The 16,245-nt window shown below is 34.4% G+C and overlaps 1 pseudogene; it reads right to left on the bottom strand.

The window, feature by feature from the left end:
• Positions 1-858: 858 nt before the first annotated feature.
• Positions 859-14,151, bottom strand: LOC133857586 (short-chain dehydrogenase RED1-like; annotated as a pseudogene).
• Positions 14,152-16,245: the final 2,094 nt, after the last annotated feature.

Here is a 16,245-nt window from a genome sequence, read left to right as displayed (position 1 = left end):
TGGATCATCTCTGGATTAGGATTTCCTATAAGTATCAAATTACGATATTTAGGTCATTTTTTTGCATCGAAACGTTTTGAAAAATGTTGCAAATGATGTAATTTTGGCCTAATTACTGACAACGTAAGGGTAGTCGGGTAATGATTAATGAATTTGGCTTGTGAGCTGAGAAAAAAAAAATTATATTTATGTCATATCAGAATGTTTTTTCAAACTAAAAACAAAAATCACCCCAAAAATAAACTAACAAACATACATGTATTATAGCAATCCCTCTGCCACTAGTTACGCTAAATAGTTTCATGAGGACTATAGTGCATATGTATGCATGCATACATCTCCGTAATAACAAGTTGTCTTCAGTGTGGGCTAGGGTACTTCTCCATTCACTGTAATCCATTGCCCAAAGAGGAGGGCGAGGGCAACTACAATCCCATGAGAGGGGGCTCTCTACCCGAGCATATATGAGAGTCCCAATTACAACAAGCAGGGAGAACTTCTCACGACCCTCAATTGTAGGGGATTTCAGTCTAGCAAGAAGCTACCAGTGTGGCAGTAAACCACTCAATTTGTTGTAAGAAGTGCTTTACCACTTTCAACTTGACACCTTAAAAACTAGTCCCAATTTAGAAAACGAATTATTTAGGTCCTCATGGATGGATTTTGAGTCTCAGAATGATTCCCCACTAAAGTAAGATTTGGGTTTTATAAGTGATTTAAAAGAGTTTCAATTGTAACATGGTTAATACTTTTAATGAATAATCTTTTTTAGAATAATAGGACACATATTGATTCCTTACTCTTCTTTATTTTTACTGGATTTTAGATTTTAACAATCTTTCAACTGTACGTCAAGAATGCATAAATATTAAAAGTTGATTGAGGAGGTGTCGAGCAGTACTCATGGGTGTGCATAGTTTTAGTACTTAGGGGGCTAACTCAACATTTCATGGCTTTCTTTATGAGAAAATCTCTAATAAAGAGTGGCAGATGGTACATGATTGCCATGATGGTGGAGTAATGGCCATAGGAAAACCAGGCTGGTGGATTCTTCTTCAGAACAGCAGCCACAGTGTTCTTGGCAAACTCCTCTGTAGGGGTCGACTTCATTCCTTGTGAAAAAAAGGCTCTCTCTCGGATGGCTGCTTCAAAAGGCTTGTATAATTTCAACTCAGGCATCCGGTTGTAGGTGGCCATGGTCGAATTTGCTATGTTGGACCTAACAGCTCCAGGGACAACATTGATAACATCGATCCCTAAAGGTCTGAGCTCCAATCTGCATGTAGCAATGTAGCATATATGGATTATATATGGAGTATCAGACAACAAAGGATCCACTAATTTCTACTTCAATGGCTGGTTTCAATTGGCCGACTAGGGAGATGAACACCTCAGCGATTAGAAACTCCGCTCGCTGTTCCCAATCTTAGGTTTAGATAAATTAATCCCAAGTTGTCATTCATTCAAAAGAGAGGATTTCCACAAAACTTTCCTGAACTTTTACTCGATTTGAACTACCTTCCATAAAGTTTAAAAACTCTCAATTTCAACTATTGAATTTCTAATTTTCAACCATCAAACTTCTAATTTGATGTAATACCCCATCTCTTAGACCTCGTTTGGTTCGCGGAATAAACTCCTGGAATGGAATGACTATTCCTATGGAATAATCATTCTTTTGTTTGGTAGAGATCTATTTATTGGAATAGGTATTCCCTATTCCAATGGGAATATCTATTCCTTTACGAAGAGGAATACCTATTCTTCTAAAAAATGAGAGGAATAGCTATTCCTTGGGGTAAATGCAATATTTAAAAAAAAAAAAAAAAAAAAACCATTTATTTTATTTTTTATTTTTTAAAAAAAATATTTAAATCAAATGGAAAAAGAGGTGAAATGATTTTTATGTCCTTGAAACTTTTATAAAACTCTACATTTACTCTTATTTCAAATTAAAAATTTTAAAAAAAAAACTGAAAAAATTTAAAAAATACAATAAACAAAAAAGGTGACCTACAATTGGGTTACCACCAGACCTTGCCGTGGGTTAGTTAAAAGACTCCATTCATGAGTCTGGTGATCCACAACTGTGGGTATGCTGATCCAATTTTTTATTTTTTTTTATTTTTTTAAATGAGAAAAAAGTAAAACAAAAAATGAGGAAATTTTTGTCATTTTCAACACATCTATTAGGATATAACAGAAAATTCTAACGGAAGGAGGACATTCCATTAAATTAGAACTTCAACGGTTGAAATCGAGAGTTTTTTAACTTTAAGAAAATAATTTCGAAACAAGTGTAAGTTCAGAAGAATTTTGTGAAGTTCCTCTTAAGGAAATGAATTAGGAAATAAAATCATTCAACATATTAATGCCATAGAATGCCTTCTTGTGTGTTTCTTCATGACACTTTTAACATTTCCTTCTGTCCTCATGACAATCGATCAATGTTTTTGATCAGCAGATATAACAACCTCAGCTTATTATTAAGATTGATGCAGGTAATATTCAGACCTCAATGTATCGGTGAGTGCATGCAGAGCAGCTTTGGATGCAATGTAAGCACCATTCCATGGACTAGGAGCCATAGCCGATACGCTTCCAACATTTACAATCTTTCCCTTTCTCCTGGATGCCATGTGAGGAGAAACAGCTTGAACCAACCGCATACAACCTATTTTAACAACGTTGTCAAAAGAATCAAAAGATATTTCAGGAAGAGATTTGAAGAACAAATCAAACTCTGCTGATCGAGTGTCAGATAAGAGACAGATTATTTAGATATGGACAGATTCATAATTCATTCACCCAGATCCCCAGAACGTACAATCTGGTAATATTATATTGCTCCCAGAAATTCAGATTAAGCACGTCTCACAATAGAAGGAAAAAAAAAAAAAAAAAAACTGCTTATGAAAAATTGTATTACCAAACACGTTGGTATTGAAAGTGTGTTGGATAGCAGAGAGAGGGATTTCAGCAAGGGGAGCTACACACCCAACTCCAGCATTGTTTACCAGAACATCTATCCGACCGTACTTGTCCAGAACACGAGAGAGCACGTGTTGTACTCGCGTCGGAGAGAACATCCAGTTCTTGTAGGAAGAACCTGGGGTCCAGCTCTAGATCTGCCATTGAAGCCCGGGACCTGCTCGTCGCCACAACTAGGCAGTTGTTGTCGGCGAAAGCGCGGGCCAGCGCGTGGCCGATGCCTCCGGCCGAACACCCCGTGATTAGTACCACTTCTTTTCCGTAGGGATCCATCGATCTGACCGTCGAACCTGGTTGATAACAACAATAATTATGTATTGCCTTTTGTCTTTAGATAATATATTACTACCCTATTTAAGCTACGAACAAAGCAGTTATACGGCAGTGTCGTATTGGCAATAAACGGCAGTTGGTCTAGACCCCAACACGTAGGTGTAGCCGTCTCTAGACCACAGACATTTATGGTCCGTTTCGTGGGGCTTTATGTGTGATGACATGAGCCTACACGCTGTGGGCAATAGCTAAAGCCCAAGACTATTCCTAGTGAGCTACAGCCTAAAGCCAATGTTATATTTAATTCTCTTTAAATGTAAAGGGATCAAAAAGTAAAAATTAATTTTTTTTTAATATTATTTTCTTCTTATGCCCGGTTACTGTTTAAATTAAAGTTGTAGTTGAGAAGAGAAATTAAATTTTAGTAGTTAGTTTTATTAATAAAAAATAATATTTATTTAAAGTAAATAAATATTTAGAGAATTAGTTATTTAGTGAAGTTGAAAATTGACTAGTTTGATAATTTTTTTAAGTTAAATTTAAAGAAAATTTGAAAGTCGTTGCTTTCACGCATACTGTGTTTGGTTGCTCAATGTCATTTCAAGTACACCACCAACTGACTGCGTGTAGCTCTGCGCTGCTCGCTCAACGTCATAATGAATGAATGTAAAATACCCTAAGGATGAGGGCGTGTGATTCGGAATAGGATCCCCTCCAAGGATCCTTCACCGTGAAATTCGGGCGGCACATGGCCATTCCACTAGGGAGTGGAATTTAATTTGGAAAGTTTGAAAAAGTTTTTGGAGATCGAAATGACTAATTGGTTAGTCAAGATGTTATTGTTAGACAATTTACGTCAACAATTATTTAGTTAATATTTAAATTAAATAACATATTTTTTGTTTTAATTACCTACTTTTTCAAAATACCTCTATCCACTCAATATTTTAACTATTCTATTTAAAATGTTTTTTTAATAGATTTTCACTATTCCCAAATGAGGAGAGAGAATAAAATTTTTATTTTATTATTAATTTAACTTATGCATGGTTGCCGAGCATTATAGTAGCTAGTCAAATCCTTCGTCAAAATGGCTTGTTGGATGTGGAGCTTTTTTTTTTTTTTTAATCTTTTTGAAGGGCTAGCAAAAGCTATTCAATCCAATTAAGAGAAAAACTTCGTTGCAAGTATTTTGTCATAACTCTCATTTGATTAAGTTTGGGATTAGGCTTTAACAGAAGTTATTTGACCAAAATTTTAGTATATGTAATTGATCCTGTCCTCTAATTCTACAATCCCTAATCACTCTCTGAGATGATCAATTTAATAATAAGATTCGGTCGAGAGAGAAAACAAGTACATAAAAGTTTGTTAGGTACCACTTTTTTGTACTTAAATCTTATCCTTCCAAGAAAGGCAATGTTATATGCTTGTGGTCGTGTGTGCCGACTCAAACTTTTTCATGTAATTTATTAAATGACGGTCAGGGCGATGCGAATACGTGAAGCTCTTGAGATAATGGGACTTATATATATATAATTCTGAATGTTTCATTACTTTTTAAAAAATATTTAAATTTTTATAAAATGTCTATTTAAAATATTCATCTTATAATTATTTTAATTTTAACTATTCGTTAGAATTTTTCATCGAATCTTAACAAAAATTTTAAAATACCCATGTGTTTAATTTTATTTTTTAAAAAAAAAAATTATATAAATTTTCAAAGATTCAGGCATGTGTATTTTTACAAATTGTGTTAAATTCTAATCAATGCCCAAATTTTAGCAAATTTTTTTTTTTCTAAAAAAAAAGGAAGAGGGGCATTTTGAAAATTTTGACAGAATTTAACAGAAAATTCTAATGAAGGGTTGAAATTAAAAAAAAAAAATTGAAAGATGGATATCCTAAATGAACACTTTTTAAAGTTTGGGTACCTTCTTTTCAAGAGTAATGAAATATGAAGGGTTATAAGCAGGGGTGGAGCCAGCATTTAAGATTTTGGAGGGAGGTGAAATTAAAAAAAAAAAAAAAAAAAAAAAAAAAAAAAAAAAAAAAAAAATTGGGGGCAAAACTAAAAATAGGAAAAATTTAAGGGTAAAATATAATTTTTTAATTTTTTAGAGAAAATATGGGACTCCTTGAAGGGGGGGGGGGGGGGGGGGGGGGAGTCAAGCCCCCCTAAGCCATAAGGTGGCTCCGCCCCTAATTATAAGTGAAGTTCTCCTTTAGAATTATTTATGAACTCATTTTTTAGTTTTTGTTTTTAATTTTGGTATTGTCTATTTTTTATTTTTTATTTTTTTTAGATTTATTATCGGAGAGTCTACCCCGATTTTTTTTTTAATTTTTTTAATTTTTTTTTAACATGTTCGCATAAGAGGGGATGTAAGATTTAAACTAATGACCTCTGTTTTATAAAGTATTATTCCCAACCGATTGAGCTACCTCTTAGGACCTTCTGTTTTAATCCTTCTCGTTTGTAATTTGTAATGCCATGTAAAAAAAAAAAAAAGAATAAAAAAAAAAAAAAAAAAGAAACTAAATAAAGAAGAAGAAGATCGATAGTGGGACTCAAATGAGCGGCTCAGGGCTCACACTTTTTTGCCTCTATTTTTTGTGGCCTCGTTGAGCACTATTCTCTACATGCATTGGTCCTTTTATTTACTATTTAAAAAAAATCTCCTTATATTAATCTTTTTAGGTGCTTTTGTAGGAAGTTGTATCATTTCGCCCACCAAAAAAGAAAGAAATCCTTTGAAAGAAGAAATTTGGAGCTCAAGCCCATCACTGGTGGTACAATTTTCTTTGTTTGCTCCATAACTTAATCCACTATACAATGCATGAATCTATACCATACTTCTTAGGTACACATATAAACAAATCCTACAAGAAGAGTATATAAATAAAGTGATGCGACAAAAAAGTTCACAATTCATATGCACAACGGCAGACCAAAATTTATATGAGCAGATAAATTTAATATGAATTTTCTGACCGTAGTATGTTGTTTAGATTGTTCGAGATCCTAATCCATGCAGAACAGTATTGTAGTCGTATCCGCATGAGCATCGGTTATCAAATTCTTACAAAAATTTAGAGGCGGTACTGATCATATGGATTTCTCTCATTTCATCTAAAACTATGTATAAATATCAATATGTAATATTATAAATTACTTTTATTTTCCAAAGCCTATGTAGCGTGGGCTCCCATACCAAAAACACCCATTTTTTATACATCAAATGTTATGACTAACCACGCCGTATAAACTTTGAAAGATAGAAGCTAGGAAAGTGCTGTAAAGCATTACTCAGTCTCAAAATCAGGAGCATTGTCCCCCCGACCCTCCTGATTCTGTCTCTACATCAATGTGATTGTAAGAAAAATATGTCCATAAAAAAATTATCAACGCAAATTGGTGATCGACCAATATAACAGATGAATCACAAAAGCTTTAGACGTACGGTATATATTTGTAGGTGACCTTTCTTTATTGCTTGGTAAAATTAGCAATTTCTGCATCTTCAAAATGAATAAATTATATTTCCTTTATTTTACGATAAATGAAAGCTTATAAATGGCATGTATTTTAATGAAACAAAAGTATTTCTAAAATGCCCTTTGAAGCGCTAAGAAAACTTTGTCCAAATTAGAAATAGGTTCAATTTTCAAAGTAATATAGGAAGTTCAATGGTTTTAATTTTTTTTTTTTTCTTTTTTTTTTGAGATATCCAAAAAAAACACATTATTTATTAAAGTTGAATGGAATCACTACAGAAAAAACCAAATTTTCTGACTGACTAATGCTAACTTGTATAATGAGGAAATTTTCTTTACCAATTTAAAGGTTGCACAAATTCTGAGGAAACGCTGTATGTAATATGAAATTGCATACGTGACAAAAGTTCGGATGTAAGTTAATTTTTTTTTTTTTTTTTTTTTTTTTTTTTTTTTTTTTAATGAAAAATTGTATTACCAAACACATTGGTATTGAAAGCGTGTTGGATAGCAGAGAGAGGGATCTCAGCAAAGGGACCTATACACGAGAAATGATAGAGGGGGACCTTTAACCTCTCCCCCTCTTTTCAATAAAAAATACAATTTTATTCACTAAAGTGTACTTTTTGATTGTTTTGTTTTTCTTTTTTTAAATAAAATTATATTTTTTATTGAAAAGAGGGGGAGGGGGGCCTGTTATCATTTCTCGCTATACACCCATCTCCAGCGTTGTTTGCAAGAACATCTATCCGACCGTACTTGTCCAGAACACAGGAGAGCACGTGTTGTACGCTCGTGTTGGGGAAAACATCCGGTTCTTGCAAGAAGAACCTGGGGTTCTGCTCTAGGTCTGCCACTGAACCCCGTGACCTGCTCATCGCCACAACTACGCAGTTGTTGTCGGCGGAAGCGCGGGCCAGCGCGTGGCCGATGCCTCCGGACGGATCCATCGATCTGACCGTCGAATCTAGCTGAGAACAACAATAATTATGTATTTCTTTTTGTCTTTAGATAATATATTACTACTCTATTTAAGCTACGAACAAAGCAGTTATACGACCGTGTCGTTATCGACAAGCGTGTGCGTGTGTTGATGTCTTGTGTACTTGGCATACTTGCTACATGAGCCAATAAACGGCAGTTGGTCTAGACCCCAACTCGCAGGTGTAGCCGTCTCTAGACCACAGACATTTATGGTCTATTTTGTGGGGCTTTTTGTGTGATGACATGAGCCTACACGCTGTGACACAGTGGCAGTAGCTAAAGCCAAAGAGCATTTTCTAGTGAGCTGTCTATAATGGCAATGGCTAAGAGCATCTCAGAAGTTAAAATAGTTACTAAAAAATTACAAATATCTTCTTTAACTACTTATTTTTCTAAACATACTCCAACAGTTTACTCTCTATTTTTTTAAATATTTTTTTTTAATCTCTCTTCTTTTTTTTTTTTTCTTTTTTTTTTTCTTTTTCTTCTTCTTCTTTTTTTTTTTTTTTTTTTTTTTTTTTTTTTTTTTTTTTTTTTTTTATCATTTCTCTCTCACTCTCCGGTCTCCCCCAACTCCACTGTTTTTTACCGGAAATTGGCCGGACTTCGCACTTGGTTTGTCGAAAATCACCCCTGCTGGGTTCACGGCGACGGCCCATCGTCGATCGGCTCCTCTAGGTCACAAGTCCTCCAGTTCTCTGCTTCTCCGGCAATCTCCCTCTCTGTCTGATCTCTCTCTCTCCTGTCTCTTTCTCTCACTCGATCTCTCTTTCTTTCTCACTCTCAATCTCCCTCTCTAATTCCTATCTGTCCCTGTCCATCCCTCCCCGGTCTACTATTGTTTGTCGTGTTCACGTAGGGAAGAGATAACATAGAGAGATCGATTGAGGGAGAGGGATAAAATATTAATAAAAAAACGTAAATAGATGAACAATGAATAGGTAACATTACCTATTTACTATTCATGTGTTAATAAAAATAGCTAAACTAGCTATTCTGCTGGAGAAGAAAAAATGATAATAATAGTCAGATTTGACTATTTTGGCTAAATTAACAAGTCTACTAGAGATGCTTTAAAGCCGTCTAAAGCCAATGTTATATTTAATTCTCTTTAAATGTAAAGAGCTTAAAAAGTAAAAAATTAATTTTTTTATATATTATTTTCTTCTTATGCCCAATTACTGTTGGAATTAAAATTGTAGTTGAGAAGAGAAATTAAATTCTGGTAGTTAGTTTTATTAATAAAAAATATATTTATTTTAGTGAAGTTGAAAAGTAGCTAGTTTAAAAAAAATTTAGAGTTAAATTTAATAAAAATTTGAAGGTAGTTGCTTTCACGCACACTGTACTTGGTTGCTCAATAACGTTCCAAGTATGCAATCAATTGACTGCATGCAGCTCTACACCGCTCGCACAATGTCATTTGGCAATGCCCTTTACATGTCCTCGGTAGTGAGTTGTTATTTTTTGGAGTTAGTAAAAAGTAGTAGATGTGATATAAAGTAAAAAGTTTTGTGTAGAAAAGTGAAAAAGTTTTGTATTGTAGTGAATTTTGGTATTTAAATAATAATAAAAAATTATTAATGTGATCTAAAAAGTAGAAAAAAAATGTAAATGTTTTGATATTGATTGTTATTGAAAAATGTGAAAAAGTTGAAAAAGAAAAGAAAAGAAAATATAAGCATTATCCTATCATGGTAACGTCTTTGCCAAACGTTGCCAATGAATGAATGGAAAACACCCTAAGAGCATTCCTAGCAGCTTCCTAACAATTTTCCCTATAGGTAGGGAACAAAAGCACTTTTTTTAAAAAAAAAAAAAAAAACTCCACACAGTTTCCCTTTATTTTTCCCTTTATCAGTAAAATATATATATATATATATATATATATTTTAACTTTTACTTTAATTAAAGTAGGAGAGAGAAGATTAAGTAAGAGAGAGATAATATATTTTTTACATTTACTTTTATTAAAAGTAGGAAAGAGAAAAACAGCACCTGTTGTAAACCTCTCAACGCCGGCCCTAGAGAGAGCAACGCTTGAGAGGTTTGTTTCCTAGGGCGGGGGGAGGTTTCCACGCCTCCCCCCCTCGCCTTTTTAGGGTGGGGGATGGTTTTTTCTCATCCCTCGCTATTGCTAATGGAGTTTTTTGTGTCCCCAAGTGTAACAACCTTTTTTTTTTTTTTTTTTTTTGTGTGTGTGTATAAAACATTTTTAAAACATAAAGGGTCATCAAAATGGCACGACTACGTGTCGCAAAGCCAACATATGGTATATACCCCATAATATGTACCTGGTAAATCAGAGTACAACATCTAACTACTATGCAGCGGAAAACATAAACCTAATAGCGGAAATCACATATTAAACATCTATCATAAATTAATAACAACAAGAGCCATTTAATATCTATTTATTTAAGTCTTTCCTCAATATAAATACATAACAGAAATGACTCAACAATACAAGTGTCACAAGCGACACGAGCCATAAATCCAAACCTATAAAACAGTGGACACTCGGGGTCCGACAATTACAACCGTCGCGGCAAGCTTCAGTCATAATATCTCAAGTACACTTCTACGACGACATCAACTACGACCGGAGTACCTGCAGCCAAAGGAACATCATCTATACTGTTGTGGGGGTTCGCCACATCCGTATAGGTGAAATGATGAGTTCACCACCTCAGTACATAATACCGAGACCTCAGTGATATTGAACTAACTGAATTTTCGTAATGAACCAACTTTTCTTTTTAGTCTCGCGTACACTATAACAACTTCCAATTATAAAATTTTGATTGAAAATCCCCATAGCTGATATAGCGAACACTGACTATCAGAAAACATTTAAAACATACTATATCAGAAAACATTTAAAACATACTATGTAGTTGGACTCATACGTAGAAGTTCCAAAAGCTTGGAAGCAACTATGTATACACCTACCTACAATAATACTTTTATGTTGGTAGCTTAAATGCACAAAGAGCTAATGTTACTAACTGTGATATCACCGTGCCTCAGGGCATTACAACTTCATGTCTATGGCACATAGTTGTCCATGCGGTTACTAGAGTAAAACTCTGATATCCAAGCACTTCTTACTTTTGTACCACGACACTCCATCTACCTACTCCCAAGTCACACTGGTACCACAACCAATAGCGTCACAACCAAGTACACCAATCTTAAAACATGCCATCTTGCTCTTTAGTACGAGTTTACTATCATTTTTCAAATATGGTTAACACCGAATCCTAGGGCATTACAACTTCATGTCTATGGCACATAGTTGTCCATGCGGTTACTAGAGTAAAACTCTGATATCCAAGCACTTCTTACTGATGTGCCACGACAATTCATCTACCTACTCCCATAACACTGTATTACTCATATCGAACAATGACAATACCCTTGCACCTCAAAACTCAATGTTCTTAAATCATGCATCTAAACGATAGAAGTATACATAAGTTCTTTGCCAGTAAAACTCTTAGGCATACAAATACGTCTAGCTTGAAAACTACAATATTTTATATCATGAAAACATTACACAATTTAAACAATGATATGCATGCTCATGATTGTCCTTTCATTCCTTGTGAGACTTTCATTCCCTTTCATTCTTATGATGCTTACCCTTTCTTTCATTCTTTTGAGGTTTACCCTCCCTTTTATTCTTATGCTCATGCTTTATGCTTTACAATTCAAACTGTATACTCATATTCTTTGCAAATCATGCTTTCTTCAAATACGATAGACCAATCAACATGTAATTTTATCATTCTACTTTGCATAATTTAAATCTCAACCGCAACTCACATTCAAACACTTTAAATTATTTCAACACATTTCATTCATACATCATTTCATAACATCATTGATATTATTTGAACATAATTGAAACTACTCAAAATCAACCAAAACAGATATATTCAACATACAGTTGGTTCGGATTTCTAAAACACATATATTTTGCAATTTTAATATACAAAAAAATAATAGTTTCTCAGTGAGTAAAATATCACTTGGCTGCATTAGACTCACGACTCGAACTCAACATTGGAAACCCATTAAAGTCTCCAATTATGACACGACCCTGCAAATACTAATAATGTTAGACTATGCTATGGGACTATGACACTAAAACTACCCGCGTTCTCACACGTCGCATTACTCGCTTCTAAAGCTAGTTAGATACTTTAGACTATTGCTAGGTTAATCGTGGTTCTATATCCATGTTTATTTGTTATTAACAGTAAGATGTATTTACTATTTTATTTGCCTACTAATTATTGTTAATCCTTATAGCTTGTTTATCCCCTTAAGTTAACAAAGTGCATTCGGTCCATATACATATATGTTTATGGACATCTATGTATGAAATGCTTATTAAGCTAATACCTAGTCTCATAACACACCTACATATTTCACAATACACATATAGACACATTATTCATAAAATTACAATACTAATTGACTTTAGAACTTATTTAGGCATTTCTATAATATTATCATTTTGTGTTTGTTCTCTTAAGGTTATTTGAACAATTTACCATTTTATGACATCCTCATTTTAACTATTATACTTAGTACTTAATCTTATGTGACATATCAATTAACAACTCATTTTAGATTAGGTTACAATCACATATTGTGTAATATCTATTTATATATTCATTTACTAGCGCTTGGAGCACATACATAGATGTTCTATTAAAACTACATAGACACATGCATTCCTCCAACTACATTCTCCATTAACCTAACACACAAATCCAAGTAAAATCCTAAAACATAACTTCAAATATGGCAAGATTTTCCTTCACATCAAACCATTAAAATTCCACTAATCATAAGCCATATTCATCTACTAAATTTCTTGCAAAACTAAACCCAATTCAACCAAACATTCTACCATCTACATAATGTAGCATTAACCATCAATTAACACAATTATCCCCAATCTAGGAACACAAACCAGATCTGGAATTTATCAAAATACCCTTCCTAATCACATTCCATTCCAACATCAAGCACTTATCACCAAGCGTCAATCATAGGTTATCAACATCAATAATCAAAACCCATAGGCAATAACACTTTCCTATTAACATAAATTCTTAACATTAAAACACATATCCATCAATATCGCCAACAATATCTTCAAACCACAAATTTCACAACAAACCCCAAGAGAATATCATCATTGACATGACCCCAAAAGAACAACAATCTTACACAATCATCCTACAACCATTCACAAACCTCAACCACCAAAATACCCCAAATCTGTACATGATACACGTGCATCAGCCTTGAACATTTCCAAACTCCCTACTCAAATTCAAACAACGCACTAATCGTTTCAATGCTTAACATCAAGACAACAATCCTCAAATCAGCTCCCCGTTCACAACCAAATTCCATCAACAAAATCTAGAATTTCATTAGCCACCTAACCATTTTCATCATAAACTAATACCCATTCAATTACCATAAAACCACTCTAATCCAAAAGTCACCTAAACCGATAATCCCTAACAAATTTCAGCCACCTAACACCATCAACAAAATTCAAGAAAGCATCATCTAAGAACAATAAACACCCAACACTCCAACTAGATTTTAACTTCAAAAATCCAGAATTTCCAAACCATATTAGCCCAACAATCAGCTTCACGAAAACCCTAAAAATTCTCAACAAACCTTACCCATAAAATTAATCTTAATAAAAATGGACTTCAATCATCCCCACAAAACAAAAACCCATTCGGCTACCCTTACCAAAATCACCAAATTTTCAGAAATTACACAATCCAATTAATTCAAACATCTATTGGAATCAAGAAACCAAAACACCAATCTTGGGTTATAAAAATCGAAACCACAAATGGGAAGAACACTATTCGGCCATCAACAAAAAATCTCCAAGAAACCCTAAATTTTCTTCTTAAACAAATCTCAAATCAAACCCTAAGGATATGATATATTTTCATGCTATTAGACAATTGATAATCTAGAAATACAAGGAAATCAAGTTAGGGATTTTTACCAATTTTCGGTTGCACATCCAGCAACGTGACCCCCGAAAAGTCACAAGCTCACCCTCTAGATCACAATCTCCATCACTGCATCCCGCTCATCTAAATCTCTCCATCTCTGAGTCTCCCAATCTCAACATAAATCTCTCTCTCGGGTCGTCACTCTCACAGGTGTGGTAGAAGAGAGGAGAAATGAGGAAGAGAAAAGGGGAGAGAACGTGCTGCTATGGGGAGAAGAGAAGAGAGGAAGGAAATGGAGAGGAAGGGGGTCGGGTTGCTAAAGAAGAGGGGAAGGGCATTCGGCCGAATGGGGGAGAAAAGAGAGGGAGAGAAAGAAAGAAAAGAAAGAGAAAGGGGGAGAGAATGGGTGTGCCACGTGTGTGTGGTTGGGAGAAGATAATGCTATTTTTTCCCAACAAACCGGGCTTTGATACGTGGCATGAGGATTCTCATTTTATTTTAAACCCCAACTACGATTAATTATAGTAAGACCCCATCTATCTTTATTCCTATCTTTTAGTAATTAAAATTTAACCCCACATATATTCAAACTACATTTTACTAATGCGATTAATTATTTATTCTACTAGAACCTATTATTATTTATTATTATTTTCTAGAGACCCATTAGAAATATTTTATTATTCTAGTTCCATTGTTCTATCTTAACTCATTTATAAATTGATAATATAAATGTTGTTACTTAAAATTTAACTATTAGCCATCTAATTAATAAATATAATTTATTAATTGTTGAATGTCTTTATTTATTTTCTTGGTCTTTACACCAAGCCATTAGGGCTTTGGAGTTTTTGTTCCTCCGAATTAGATCTGGTAGTGGTTGATGTTCCCCGGCAGAAGACTTCACGGGATTTCGGTCGGGGAGCGACTTTCTGGTGTGTTTTCCAACGGAGTTTTTGACCTGGTTTTTCTTCGCTTAATTTTCTTTCTTTGGAGTCAAATCTGCTCACTTCGGCTAGTTTTCCCAAGACACGTGCCTCTCCACGGTGGTCGCATTTTTCTTCCAGTCCAGTAGCCTCCAACCACTGCCCTGCTGGTTCTTCACGCTAGGCGCGTGGCCTATATGCGCCAAGGGAGTCTCTCCCTGGACCGGCGCGTGTGGGTCACAGCTTGTCTTCCAAGGTGCAGTTGGGGGTTTTTCGATGGTTTCGAGGTCTTCCAGCGAGTTTATATTGCAGATGAGGTCTTCGGTGGCGTCTCATGATCAGCACGCCCCATCGCCCGCGACGGCGCCACCCAACACCGGTCTCGATGTTGGCTTATGGTTTAGGGAGTTTATTTTTTTCCAGTGTGTTCACAGTTTGCCTCTGTGATGCTTAAATGTTATTGGACTATTTGTTGGCTTAGGTGCTAGATCTGTCATCTTTTTTTTGTTGAGTGTGCTTTATTATAAAGAGTAGCTCCTTGTTTGTCCCGTAATAATTATGTATTGTTTAGATTGCTGTACAAGTAAGATTTATCTGGCTTAGGGTATGGGAGTCTTGAACCTCTTGTTATTGTCCTTGCCACGGGGCTTTTCGATTCAATGAAGAAGATCTACTTCATTCAAAAAAAAAAAAAAAAAAGTGGGAAAGAGAAAAATATAGGGAAGCTGCTATGAGTGGCTATTTATATCTTCCTTAAAATTTTTCCTAAAATTTAGATAACAGAACCCATGTAGAGAAGCTAAAATTTTTGTGATTCGGAATAGGATCCTCTCCAAGGATCCTTCACCGTGAGATTTGGGCGGCACATGACCATTCCGCTAGGGAGTGGAATTCAATTTGGATAGTTTGAAAATGTTTTTGGAGATCGAAATGGCCAATTGGTTAGTCAAGATGTTATTGTTAAGATTATTTACGTCAGCAATTATTTAGTTAATATTTAATTAAAGAACATATTTTCTATTTTAATCACTTACTTTTTAAAATACCTCTATCAATTTTTACTATTCTATTTAAAATATTTTTTTAGTCTATTTTTACTATTCCCAAATAAGGAGAGAGAATAAGATTTATTATTATTATTATTAATTTAACTTATGCATTGTTCCGAGCATTATAATAGCTAGTCAAATCCTTAGTCAAAATAACTAGTCAGATGTAGAGCTTTTTTTTTTTTTGGGGGGGGGGGGGGGGGTTAAACACTTTTTTAGTTCCTGAGTTTTTACAACTTTATTTTTTAGTCTCTGAGTTTCAAATTGCATCACAGATGGTACTTCAATTTTAGGAAAAGACTGAATTGGTACATCGGTTAAGTTTTCTGTCAAAAAACTAACGGTTTGCTACGTGTCAACCTCTAAGGTTGATACGTGGCATTATATAAAAAAATTTTAAAAATATATTTTTTTTTTTTTAAAAAAAAAGAATTGAATTGAATTTTTTTTTTTAAAAAAAAAAGGGGTGGCCCTTAGCCACCATTGGGGTGGCTGGGCGGTCTAGGGTGG

Source organism: Alnus glutinosa, chromosome 14 (assembly GCF_958979055.1).
Source record: "Alnus glutinosa chromosome 14, dhAlnGlut1.1, whole genome shotgun sequence".
NCBI classification, from domain to species: Eukaryota; Viridiplantae; Streptophyta; class Magnoliopsida; order Fagales; family Betulaceae; genus Alnus; species Alnus glutinosa.
This window is presented reverse-complemented; position numbering and strand designations above follow the sequence as displayed.